General features: G+C 40.3%; 1 long non-coding RNA gene across 1 annotated transcript; it reads right to left on the bottom strand.

Moving 5' to 3' along the window:
• Nucleotides 1-2,087: 2,087 nt before the first annotated feature.
• Nucleotides 2,088-5,741, bottom strand: LOC126981184 (uncharacterized). The gene is made up of 3 exons (XR_007733797.1): nt 5,606-5,741; nt 2,370-2,405; nt 2,088-2,171 (listed from the first exon to the last, which is right to left on the bottom strand). It is a non-coding gene; the product is annotated as an uncharacterized LOC126981184 (long non-coding RNA).
• Between the last annotated feature and the right edge of the window lie 7,279 nt (nt 5,742-13,020).

Below are 13,020 nucleotides of genomic sequence, written 5' to 3'. Positions count from 1 at the left end.
GGATTAAGCATCACATACAAGGAAAGAATTGTTATATAGGGAAACAGGGAACTTTTAGGTTCATATAATAGACAAGGTTTGTTATACACAAAAAATTGGATGCTTCAGATGTTAAAGATTTTTGGATATAACATTACCCCCCTCCTTAAAGCAAGGGTTGACTATAGCTGATTATTTTTTGCGGCAGGTTTCATGACACTTTTTTTAATGCAAAGCATCTAGAAATTAATGATTATTACGAAATACGTCTCATGAGTAGCTACTAAACTTGACAACCTGAAAGGATGCACCATCAAAGATTGTAAAGGACAAATGTATTATATACAAAATAACATGGTTCTGTGATTATGAACAACAACAACAACAAAAAAAAAATGCTATGACAATCAATATCAAATCATTTCAGGATACATAAATCAGCAGTTATATGAAGGAATTCTACAACTCTCCCGGGATGCCGAAGTTAAATAAGTGAGGGAATTTAATTTCTTTCCTTTTGTTTGTGTAAAATGATGCGGACATATGCATGCCTAATGTGATGAGTATAAATTTATATGATGGTGAAATATCATCAGGATGGTCCATTCTCAAATGCTGATTCAAACTATCAATCACATTTCATTAATAGCTGCAATTTCCGTGAAGCAACCAAACATTCAGTGAGAAAGTACTGTTTTTAATGATTTTGTTGCAATGCTGTGGTGGTCTGTTTCACAGCTTTTTCATCAAAGCAGAGGAGTTATTCCCTCTCCCTCTGCTTCAGAGGAGCATGATGGCGTGCTGCTCTTGCATGATTTTGTGGAGTCATAATTAGATTAATAACACAACAATCAATAAAAACTAATAGTATTCATGCCAAAATCAGCACATGGAGCTGGTGCAGTGCAATGGGGAGCACACTCGTCAGGGTCAGGCTGCAGTTCATTTTCATTTGTGGCTTGGGGGACACTGAGCAGCTGGGGTTGGATACTGCTACATTCCTCAGGGGGTGGCTGAGTTCTATTTAACTCCACCCGTGGCCTCTTTCTTGGACTCTCCTCTTGGGCTGCCACATTCTCTTGGGTATTACCGAAACATGTGTTCGGATCTGTTGGGATGTGGTTTTGTAAGACGTGGAATAATATTCGACAGCGAAACATGGAAGGAAACGGAAGAGTATGTCCACATGGTAAAATACAGAGATGAGAATTGCCAAGTGGGTTTGTTGGTGTACCCGGGAATTAAGAGGCCAGGTGATGTTATGATCATGAAGGAAGAGTTATGGGGTATGATGTAAACTGACTTCATTAGTTAAGTGATTAGAAGAGGTATATTGAAATTATTTGGATATTGAAAGGATGTACATATGGGGACAACTGGGTGAAAAGAGAAAGAGATGCAGATTTTGATGATGTATAGCTAGTTACACCAACGAACACTTAGGACATACACATTCACAAAGGCCACAACTTTGGCTGCTAGACGGAAAAGCACTAGATTTAAAGTGTTAGGACACTGAAGGGATTAAAAATAAGAAAAGCAATAATAATAAATGAGTATAGCTAAATATAGTTATGATATTTTTGTTTATGTTACTATTAGTATTAGAAATTTTAAACACTAATGATATATTAATATAAATATTGATAAATCAATGAAAATTAATACATTAATTGTATTAATACTACCACTAATAATATTAACACTGCACCTAAAAGACTGAGCAAAACACTGAATCTGAAATAAAACGATAATTGAGCTGTCTCTGTCTGAAAGTTATGTGAAGCTTGCTCCATGCACCGTGATAGGAATGGCATGGATGCAGCCAGGTTGCTAAGATACTTATGGTCACCAACCACTTGTATGGCACCAATTTGTGTTGGAAGCATTGGCGGCCAACATCAGAATGAGCGATTCATCATAATGCAAGATTACCAGGAAAAAACATGAAGTAAAGGATGTCAGTGACACAGACAGCATTAAATTGCAAACTTGAAAATCACCAAAGTATGAAGATAAAGTAAAACAACAACAATAATAATGAGCATGGCAAAATATTAATGGCTTATTACAATGTAAAGTAATTACCATAATTAATTTTCACTAACCATAATGTGGCAGCACAATCTGTGTAGAGGAGAGTTCCAACTCCATTGGCTCCAAGTCAATGGCGGCTGCATTGTGGGATGATGCTGAGGTAAGCAAATCAATCAAAAGTAAGTGATAATGATACAAAACTACTATTTGTTCTTATCTGTCAGGTGAATACACTCAACCCATCAAGTGTGGAAATCTAACTTTTGTTCAATGCATCAAGGTTTCTTTCACAATTAGTCTATTACCAACTCATGCATTGCATTTGGTACACAAGAAAATGTTGTGACTATTACCCGGGAACCCAGTGGGTGGTTGCTCCTCATGGCCATCTGCAAAATAGATAATGGGTATAAGTATTACATTTACTAACAAACACACACACACACACACACACACACACACACACACATGAGAGAGAGAGAGAGAGATTTACATAGATTTACATAGAAAATCAGACCACACAGACCCCATGGTCCAGACTTGGTGGTCTGTCCTTAAACCTAAGTGATTTTACATTGATCAGAAGACTCCAAAACGTTGCACTTCTACTCTAGTTGATATTAAGTTGAAGGAAGTGACGGTCGAGCTTATTTTTGAAGGAGTCAATCGTGTTACACTGGACCACTGATGGTGGGAGCTTATTCCATTCTCGCACTACAACGTTGGTGAAGAAAAATTTGGTGCAGTCTGAATTTACTTGTCTACATCTGAGTTTTACGCCATTGTTCCTCGTGCGCAAAGTGTCATCGATCATAAACAATGTTGATCTGTCTACATTCGTGAAACCATTAAGTATTTTAAAACATTCGATCAATTTTCCTCGGAGGCGACGTTTCTCAAGAGAGAACATGTTAAGGGTAGAAAGCCTTTCTTCGTAGGATTTGTTGCGCAAGGAAGGGATAATTTTCGTTGCCCGACGCTGAACACCTTCTAATTTAGCAATATCTTTTGCATGGTGGGGAGACCAAAACTGTACCGCATATTCCAAGTGGAGTCTGACTAAACTATTGTAAAGCGGAAGTATTACTTCTTTATTTTTTAATTGAAAGTTTCTTTTAATGAAGCCCAACATTATGTTTGCTTTATTTGCTGCATCGATGCACCGCTGTGATAATTAGAGGTTTGACGCTATTTTGAAACCCAGGTCCTTGACGTATTGAACGCTTTTGAGTTTAACGCCGCGCATTTCGTAATCAAACTTCTTATTCCTCGTTCCAACTTGAAGGACCTGGCACTTGTCTACGTTAAAGGGCATCTCTCATCTATCCGACCAAGCTGAAATTTTGTGCAAATCCTCTTGGAGGCTTTGCCTGTCTTCGTCAGTGAGAACCGAGTTACCAATCTTTGTGTCGTCTGCAAATTTACTAATGCGGTTATTGAGTCCAACATCCACGTCGTTGATGTAAATAATGAAGAGCACTGGGCCAAGAACCGAGCCCTGAGGGACGCCACTAGTGACCGGCGCCCACTCTGAGTTAAATCCGTCAATCACTACTCTTTGTTGTCTGTTGCTCAACCAATTCGCGATCCATTGGTTTACCTGACCGTCAATACCTATTTGCTTTAATTTGTAAAGTAATTTATGATGCGGGACTTTATCAAACGCTTTCTGGAAATCAAGATAGACTACGTCCAGTGATTTGGTTACGTCATAAACAGTGAAGAGGTCGTTATAAAAGGTTAATAGATTTGATAGGCAGGATCTTTTGTTTCGGAAGCCATGTTGTGAGTCCCCAATTAATGAGTGGCTTTCAAGGTAGCTCACAATTTTGTCTCTAATTATGCCCTCAAGTAGCTTACCTACAACCGAAGTTAGACTAATGGGCCTGCAATTACCTGGTACTTTTTTATCTTCTTTCTTAAAAATCGGTGTCACGTTAGCCTTTTTCCAATCTGAAGGGACAATGCCATGTCGCAAGGACATATTGAATACGGTTGTGAGGGAGGAGAGTATTTCGCACTTTGTTTCTTTCAGCAGAGTTGGATATACTTTATCAGGTCCAGGACTTTTATTTGTTTTAAGTGATTTGAGGGCTTTAAGGACTTCATCGGGTTTTATTTCAAAGTTAGACAATGCATGCTCGGGATTTACATTAGTACTGGTGTTGGTGGTGGTGGTGGGAGGACTGTTATTATTAAACACCGAGGAAAAGTAATTATTTAATAGGTTTGCAACGTGTTGGCTGTCAGTCACTAGTGCACCGTCGCTGTTTGTTAAAGGTCCAATTCCACTTCTGATCGCCTTTCTGTTGTTTATGTAACTGAAGAAGGATTTCGGATTATTTTTACAGTTGGCTGCAATATTTTCTTCATATCTACGCTTTGCCTGATGCACTAATCTTTTTACTCGTCGCCTTGCATCATTGTAAAGTCTAATGTTTTCGGGCGTGCTTTGGTCTTTCTTTAACCTGTAAGACAATTTTCTCTCCTTGACTGAGTGTTTAATTTCGCTATTAAACCAAGGTGGACTTTTATTAGTGTTAATTCACTTCTCGCACAAGGAGACAAATGTGTCCTGCTGAGTGAGTAAGTGATTTTTAAAGTTTAGCCAGGCGTCCTCTGCATTGCCGTCATCTGATAGTTGCATATCTATTAGTTTTCGTCGGATTTCTACGAAGTTGGCTCTTTTGAAATTGGGCACCTTAACTTTATTTTCAGTCACCGATGTTTGAGCTCTAATGTCAACGCGCACTAGTTTATGATCGCAGGAACCGAGGTGTTCTCCTACCGTGACATTACTGACTAGGTTATCTTGGGTCGCTATAACAAGGTCAAGTATGTTATTTTGTCGAGTTGGTTCAGAAACCATTTGGCTTAGATAATTTTCCTCTAGAAATTCGATCATTCTATGGGACTCACCTTCTGTACCCGACAGCGTCGCCCAGTCGATATGGGGGAGGTTAAAGTCTCCTAGTATCAGTGAGTCGCTGTTATTAAGTGACTGCCTTAAGACGCTGTACATTTCAAGATCGCCATCAAGTGATTGCCCCGGAGGCCTGTAAGTGACAGATATATTTAAATTGACTTTTGCAATGTTTACTCGCACGCACAAATGTTCAACGTTACTGTTTCTTGGTGTTTTGTCAGTAGGTTGCAAGTAGCTTTTGACAAAAAGGGCGACACCACCCCCTCTACGGTTTACACGATCATTGTTGAAGAATCTGTAGCCATCTATGTTGTATTCGGAACTTAAATCAATATTAGTGGTGTCGATAAATGTTTCGGTTATAGCAATTACGTCAAAGTTTTCTGTCAGAGCAAGACATCGCAGTTCATCAAATTTGTTTCTTAGGCTACGCGCATTGAAACTAAGGACTCTTAGGTTATCTTGAAGCTTGGTAATAGAGGTACTGGAGGGTTCAATGTTACGAGTCTGTTGCGGTGTATGGTGTCTATTTACACGGGCGGGATGGAAGGACGTGGCTGAGAGTCGTTTTTTGTTGTTCGGGCGTTACGTACTGCCAGAGAGAGAGAGAGAGAGAGAGATTAAGAAAGTCATAAATAAGGAGCATGCATAACTTCGTCTTACCTGTGTGACGTGGGGTTGCAGTCGGCAGCAGCTGGCCCTTGCTGCCAAAATGAACCCCATCAAAGTGGTCACTACAGATGGCTTGAGTATGCTTTTGAAAGCCAATTTTCAAGGCTTTCACCCACTGGAGGCACCTGCAGTAACAACATGGTAATTTTAACTAATTATTGTTAATCAATACAAAATGTAATGTAATGAAAGAAAGCAACAGACCTTAAAAATTTATATAATCTTTAACCCTTAGACAGCAGTGGAAATATACATAGAGTCTATGTATATTTCCACTGCTGTCTAAGGGTTAAAGATTATATAAATTGTCATAGACAGTCCCAAATTCAGTCAGTCAGTTTTGAATGGCAGAAATATAACAACACTTAGAGATTGCGGTAGGATCTATAGTAGACGATACAAAAAAATATCTACGTATTATGCAGAGTAACTATATATATTTATGCTACGGTCCTAAGGTCGGCAATGACTATATGTATAGAGTATAGACCATTCATTTTTGGGGAGCTACTCTTCAAACACTGCTGTCTTCTAAGGGTTAACATGAAAATAATATTGGCTGCAATGCAATACCTGTTTATAATGAATGGATATGTTTGACTTTGGTACCCCTTACAAAATTTAATTTGAAACAAACTGAAAAAACAAACATATTTTACATATAGATTATTTTCAAAACATTTATGATGCAATGCAGGGCAAATTTAAACAGACTGCTCTTTCCTTTGCTAGTGAAATATTTGTGTTTTGTCTTCCCATTATCATAATGTATTTAGTCCAAGGCAACTTCAAGTATACCTGTATATGTTGGGTTTAAATGAAATCATCAATCTGCATATAAAAAAAAAATACTGACTAATTTTGTATTGCCAAATATATACCTTTCCATAGCAAACCTTGATGAAAGGCCCCAGTAGTTAGAATGTATCTGAGTAAGGATCGAGGAGGCCTCTTGAGAATTAGCTCAGTAATAAGACGGTGTGATCTAACAGTACTTCGGGATATGAATATGAGTCAATGTCACATAATAATTTACTTCTGACTATGCATCAAGTAAAGTGCAGCTTCTTTCAGATTTTGATAATATTGAATGAATTGCAGCCATATCTCACACAAAGTTAATATTCACACATTATAATCTCTACATCTTGTAATTTTGAATCTTTTGACACACACACACACACACACATATATATATATATATATATATATATATATATATATATATATATATATATATATATATATATATATATATATATATATATATATATATATATATATATATATATATATATATGGCAGTGAGGCAAGGTTAGGGAAATTTCTGAAATGTAATATGCTTCACACTTCTTGTCACTGGCAATCAACGGTTAAGTCAGCGGGTCAACTCCAGCAACAGTTTGCCTTCCTTATGATTTTGTGAGGGGTTAGGGGTTTCTTCTTCCTAATTTAACTGTAATGTGAGGAGATAACTTTGGCCAAGCCTGACCTGACCTCTTACCCAACCAGGCCTGTGGCCGGCTGCATCGATGCATTGAAAAAGTAACTTCACTGCTCAGTATAATACATAAATCGGTCCATAAATCTTTCATGTCAACATAAAAATCTACGGGTTGAAAAAAAATCATAGACCTTTAAGATGAGGACGGTTATAAGTAGGTGCCTTGCATTATCTTGAAGAACAGTCACCCCAGTGTTGTCTGAGGGGATCTGTGGACTGCTTGAATGGCTTGTGTACAATATACGTTACGTATTTCGCTTGCCTTCAGAGCACTGTTGTGTCTAGTTGCTCGCAGAAATTCATTATTTTGCGGAAGTTAGAAGTCAGAATTTCCACATTTATCTTCATTTACCTTCTGGCATCCTTTGGGAATAAATGGAGCTTCACACCAGGGTGTGTTCTCCGTTTTTTCCCACAAACACAGCAGGCCGCACATTTAAGATTTGGAGCCATGGCGGGGAGTTACACGAGGGGCCGGTGTGTTGATATTTGAATGACGGCAGTGTTGCCGTCGATCTGAGAAAGACGTACTGGAAGTAGTGCTATAATAACCAGTATATCGGTTAGCCCAAGATAATCTTATCCACCCACTCTTTCCCCCTACAAACCAACAAATCTATGTAAATAATTACTGGAGGAATTAAGTCAGCGTGCTGCTAACAAGGCAAGTATAGAGAGGTATCATCACTCATAGAACGTGAAGAACCAAATTTTGAAATGAGCTTTTTTATTAGGACCTCTCGGATGTTTTTTATGTTATAAACTACTACAATAAGATAAAATACGATGTGGATTTTTCGTTATATACCCTATGAAGCAATTGTCGGTGAATAAAAATTATAAATAGAAATGTTCACGGCATCTCATCCTGGACGATGATTGGCTGGCGTCTCGATAAGCTCCGCCCCTTCCTCGAGCCTAATTAAGCCCCGCCCCATCCTCGTTGTCTGCCCAAACCGACGACTTCACACATCTCACTCCCACCCTGTTTCCTGACCCCAACATTCATTTTTACGAAAAACTGAGACCACCATCATCTTCCTGAGAAAATTCTGCATCACACGAGCATAAAATTGTAACAATATTGTAAAATTACACATACGAAAATCAGAGTTAAATAAAGTAGGGAATACATATTTTCTTGCACTTATTTCCCTTCAACTCCTTAGTACTCAGCTGGTTTTCGTCGCATCACTTTTTTAAGCACAGATCTTAAATCTGCATACTTTTCTGTTTCTGATGGTGTAGGGTACGTCCCGAGGTAAAAATATGCATAGGGTCAAAATCGCCTCTGAACCTAAGCCGGGCCGTGACAGCGTTCATGCGCATCGGCAATTGTTTACTCGTCAGACTCGCCACTCACGCACAGCCCCGAGGCCACGGCTTGAGGTGAGCGGCGAGCCTGACTTGTGTAATAAATTGCCGATGCAGATGCAGAATTTTCTCAGGAAGATGATGGTGGTCTCAATTTTCGTAAAATGAATGTTGAAACAGAGTGGGAGTGAGGTGTGTGAAGTCGTCGGTTTGGGCAGACAACGAGGATGGGGCGGGGCTAAGCGTGAAGGCTATAGGAGTTGCCAACGAGTGATTTCCTCCCGCTTGTATGACGATACCTTCTCTATACTTGCCTTGCGTGCTAAAACACTGAGTTTGAGAGAAAAAACATGTTTTGAAAGAAAGGCAGTTGGGCTACAACCTCGGTGCATTCCTGTGTGTATACAGACAGTTAAAACACATAAAGCACATCTAACCACTGCTAACCTCCCACAAATGCAGATAAAGTAATATAACTACGGTACAATAATATAGCATTCCTAACATGACATGCAGTCAGGCTATATCTACCTGATAAATATATTTACTATACATTTCAGCGGACAAACGCTGTTTTTCGCAAATATCTCCTAAACGAATCGTTGGATCAGTATGATATTTCAGCACACTACCTTTAACACCCGGACCTAATTTGTGGCTGACATACCATATTGCAATATGTGTTATGTTAGGAGTTTACTGACTGATATTAAGCCTAATCCAGTCATCATATCTAAGGTGTTATACAGAATCGGACGAGTGTGGGGTACTCGTCTAACCCCTCCACCAACGCCCCGAACAACCCCCAGACCACTCCTTCCCTACCCCAATATTGCAGTATCCCCCTCCTCGTTTCCCTCTTCACCCCCCTACTCACACCATCCCCCTTCCCCAGCCCGAAGCTATGACTTGCGGAGGCAGGGTATAACTCATTGACTGCCGAGGCGCACCCAGGTGTTGTACAGTAATTATCAATGTGAAATACCTCTTGCCTCCATGGAATTGTACCATGCTCTTAGTTAATAATCATATATATATACATATACACCTACATAACATTCTAATATATAATACAGTGATGGGAGAAATAGGGAGGGACACAAGAGTGATGAGGGAGGCGAGGAGCTAGAAGGAGAAGAGGAGGGATAATGAGAGCGAGAAGGGGAGAAGTAGTTGTGGTCAGGAATAGTTTGGGAGGGTGTTCGGGGGGCACACTTTCCTTCGAATGCGTCAACATGACTCGTCGGGTTTGTGTTATTTTTCACGAGTAAACTCCTCCCATAACACATATAGTAATGTGGTATGTTAGCCATAAATTAGGTCCGGACGATAATTGTAGTGTGCTGAAATATCATACTGATCCAACGATTCGTTTAGGAGATATTTACGAAAAACAGCGTTTGTCCGCCGCTGAAATGTATAGTAGTTCTTACTGTTCATTTTAGTATTTTTCTTTCTTTCTTTTTTTTATTTAAAATGGGAAATAACCAGACTGAAGAAAAAAGTAGCAACATTTGCTGCTTGATCCCATGTAGCAACACTGCTGATGGGTACTGGGGGTGGGGTTGGGTGTCTGGAGGGGGGAAGGCGCCTGGATGTAAACAACGCTGCACCTGCGCCATCTGTTGCAACCGACATACACCACCACCCGCCCATGGTCTCCCATAGAGGCCCCCTCTCCTGTTCTATAGTCTCCTTGGTGTGAACTGTGGCGCCCCCCCCACTTCCCGCTAGAGGGCACCATAGTTCACACCCCTCCCAGCCCACAGCTATCCGTAGACTCCGCGCCTTTCAGTTAGGGATGGGCAGGAACCGTTAATGTGAGTACCGATAGTACTATAGCCGAAAACTCAGGTACCGTTAGTACCGGTCCCGGTATAGGTACCCAAAGTTTTATTTTTCATCTTAATGACGTCTGATGAAATTCCTAAATAAATTTTCAGTAAAGAAAACTCTCTCTCTCTCTCTCTCTCTCTCTCTCTCTCTCTCTCTCTCTCTCTCTCTCTCTCTCTCTCTCTCTCTCTCTCTCTCCTGAATGAAGTGGAATTTTTTTTCGATAAAAATAGCATGTATACGTAGTTATTATAGATGTACTCATAGTCTAATAACAATAACTATATATATTAGTATCCTAAAAAAAAAAGATTCGGACATGAAGAATCATCCAATAAATCCAATAATAAAATAATGGAGAGAGAGAGATATATAGAGAAGAAGAATAGAACAGAAACATCCTAATTAAGGCAGAAACAAATGAGAGGAAAAAAGTCCACTGTGCGTGTGTGTGTGTGTGTGTGTGTGTATGACACACACACACACACACACACAGTGGACTTTGTGTTCTCATTTGTTTCTGCCCTCACTTAGGATGTTTCTTCTCTCTCTCTCTCTCTGAATGAAGTGAATATTTATTTTTTCGATAAAATAATATCATGTATGTTTATTATGGATGTATTCGATCATAGTCTAATAACAATAACAATATATATTAGCAATCTAAAAAAAAAAAAGAATCGGACATGAAGAATTATTCAATAAATCCAATAAATAAATCTGAGCAATCTGGTACCGATACCGAGCAAACTGGTACCGGTACCGTACCGTTTAGTTGGTACCGTTAGTACCGGTACTGGTACCAGTACCTGCCCAACCCCCTACTTTCAGTGAGTCAGTGACTACCGCCTGACCAACACCTCGCAGGTGCCACTCTTTTAAGACTTTTTGTTACATTTTATACTTCTAAATTTTATACCTTTACATTTTATACTTTGATTTTACATTTTATACTTTTACATTTTATACTTTTACGTTCTATACTTTTACATTTTATACTTTTACGTTTTATAATTTTGCTCTTACACATAACAGCCTAAAGATGCTCATTGTTGAGCGAAACGCGAAACGTGTGTGTGTGTGTGTGTGTGTGTGTGTGTGTGTGCGTGGGTGGGTGGCACGGAAGCAGGGTCTCACGAGAGCTGGACGCAAGGACACCACGGCGGCACAGTGTCTTTATGAACCCAGGGAAGTAACGTCATAAGAGAGGAGAGAGTTGTCTTTAGCGTGAAGTGCCAGAAGTTTTCTGCCGACTAGGGGTAAAAGGGAGCCACTCACCACTTCGAACAGGCTTCAGGAAGGTTTCGAAGCGAAAGTAGTCGGAGCATTGAAACTGAGAGATTTACAGTCGAAAGTAGGTGGCGCTGGGCGAACCTAGACGAGCGGTTGTAGAGTTGGAGCTTCGCCTCTTACAATGGAACTGAGGGATACCTTCAAACGTGAGACTCTTCGAGCTGCCAGGGAGTGTGTTTGAGAGCAAACGAGATCTAGGAATGGATTTGCATTGTCGGAGACTGTAAGGCAGTAATTATGTAGGATCATGTAGATAGAAATGAAAAAAATATTGCTGCCTCAACACATCGCTCGGGGTAGCGCCACCTTGTTTAGACTATAGGTATGTTGTTATGAGAATGGTGACAGCCGGAGGAATTTAATGAGGTCGACACAGGCTGACCAGAGACCGTCATCAGAAAGCAGCCAGAAAGTGGTGGGAGCGGACTTGGGCACCTTTCGGTGTCAGTCGTTTACAGTCACACTCATTGAGACTGTAAATATGTATAAGTTTGTGTAATATATTTTCTATACTTACACGAGGCAACCTTAAATACCTTAAGTGAGAGAGAGAGAGCAATCCGCTTGCCCAGTCTACATCACTTTCAAGAAACTACTTATGGTAAGTCCTTTTTTTTTTTTTTTACGACGAAACCTGTAGCACCGGTAGGCTTTCTTGAGGGGCCTGGTGGTCGGCCCGAGCCCGTCTTGGTGCAGGCAAGTGTTTATAGTGGCGCCATCTTTTCTTGGCTCATGCTGCCCCCCCGGAGCTCATTCTTGAATGACTTGGACGGTTCTTCTAGAGTCCGGGTTGATGGGTGGTCTTCAGGGCAGCATGTGGGTAGTCTTAGACCACTCGGTGGTGAATGAAAAATCTCAGGTGGTTAGCGTGCGGGGCCCGCACGCTAACCACTCAGCCACCGCCTCCCCATGCCTCACTAACGTCCTATTAACCTGAGTGAAACGCAGTAAACGTGACTCCAGCCTGGACAGTGAGGTAACATTGCGAGCCTAACTAATATAAAGGAAGACCACAAACATGTTACTCAAAACAGACAATACATAAAAACGGGTGGCAGTTGTGGGCCACCTACCTAAGGTACTCGTAGAAGTTATGCTTCGTAAAAGAAGCTGGCCTAAATGCCAAGCTGGCTAAATGTGATCATTAAAAGGCAAAAATCTCCTTTATATGCCACACTGTAGATGGGGATGAAATCCTCACAATGGACGATAAAATGTCTGCCATAAAGAATTTTCCGCAACCCCAAACCGTTGAAAAGGTTCGGTCTTTTCTAGGGTCGTGTGGCTATTATAGGCTTTCATAAACGGTTTTGCCAAACCTGCTTCGTCTCTAACTCAGCTTTTAAAGAAAGCGGTGCCTTTTCATTGCAATGCCAATAAAGAAAAGAGTTTTACAGACGAAGTCAGCGTTGATAAACACTCCAGTCTTGGCATTCCCGGACTACAACGTCCCTTTTACTAT

This window comes from Eriocheir sinensis, chromosome 47 (assembly GCF_024679095.1).
Source record: "Eriocheir sinensis breed Jianghai 21 chromosome 47, ASM2467909v1, whole genome shotgun sequence".
Taxonomy (NCBI): domain Eukaryota; kingdom Metazoa; phylum Arthropoda; class Malacostraca; order Decapoda; family Varunidae; genus Eriocheir; species Eriocheir sinensis.
The sequence above is the reverse complement of the archived record's forward strand: the minus strand, read 5'-3'. Positions and strand labels throughout refer to the sequence as shown.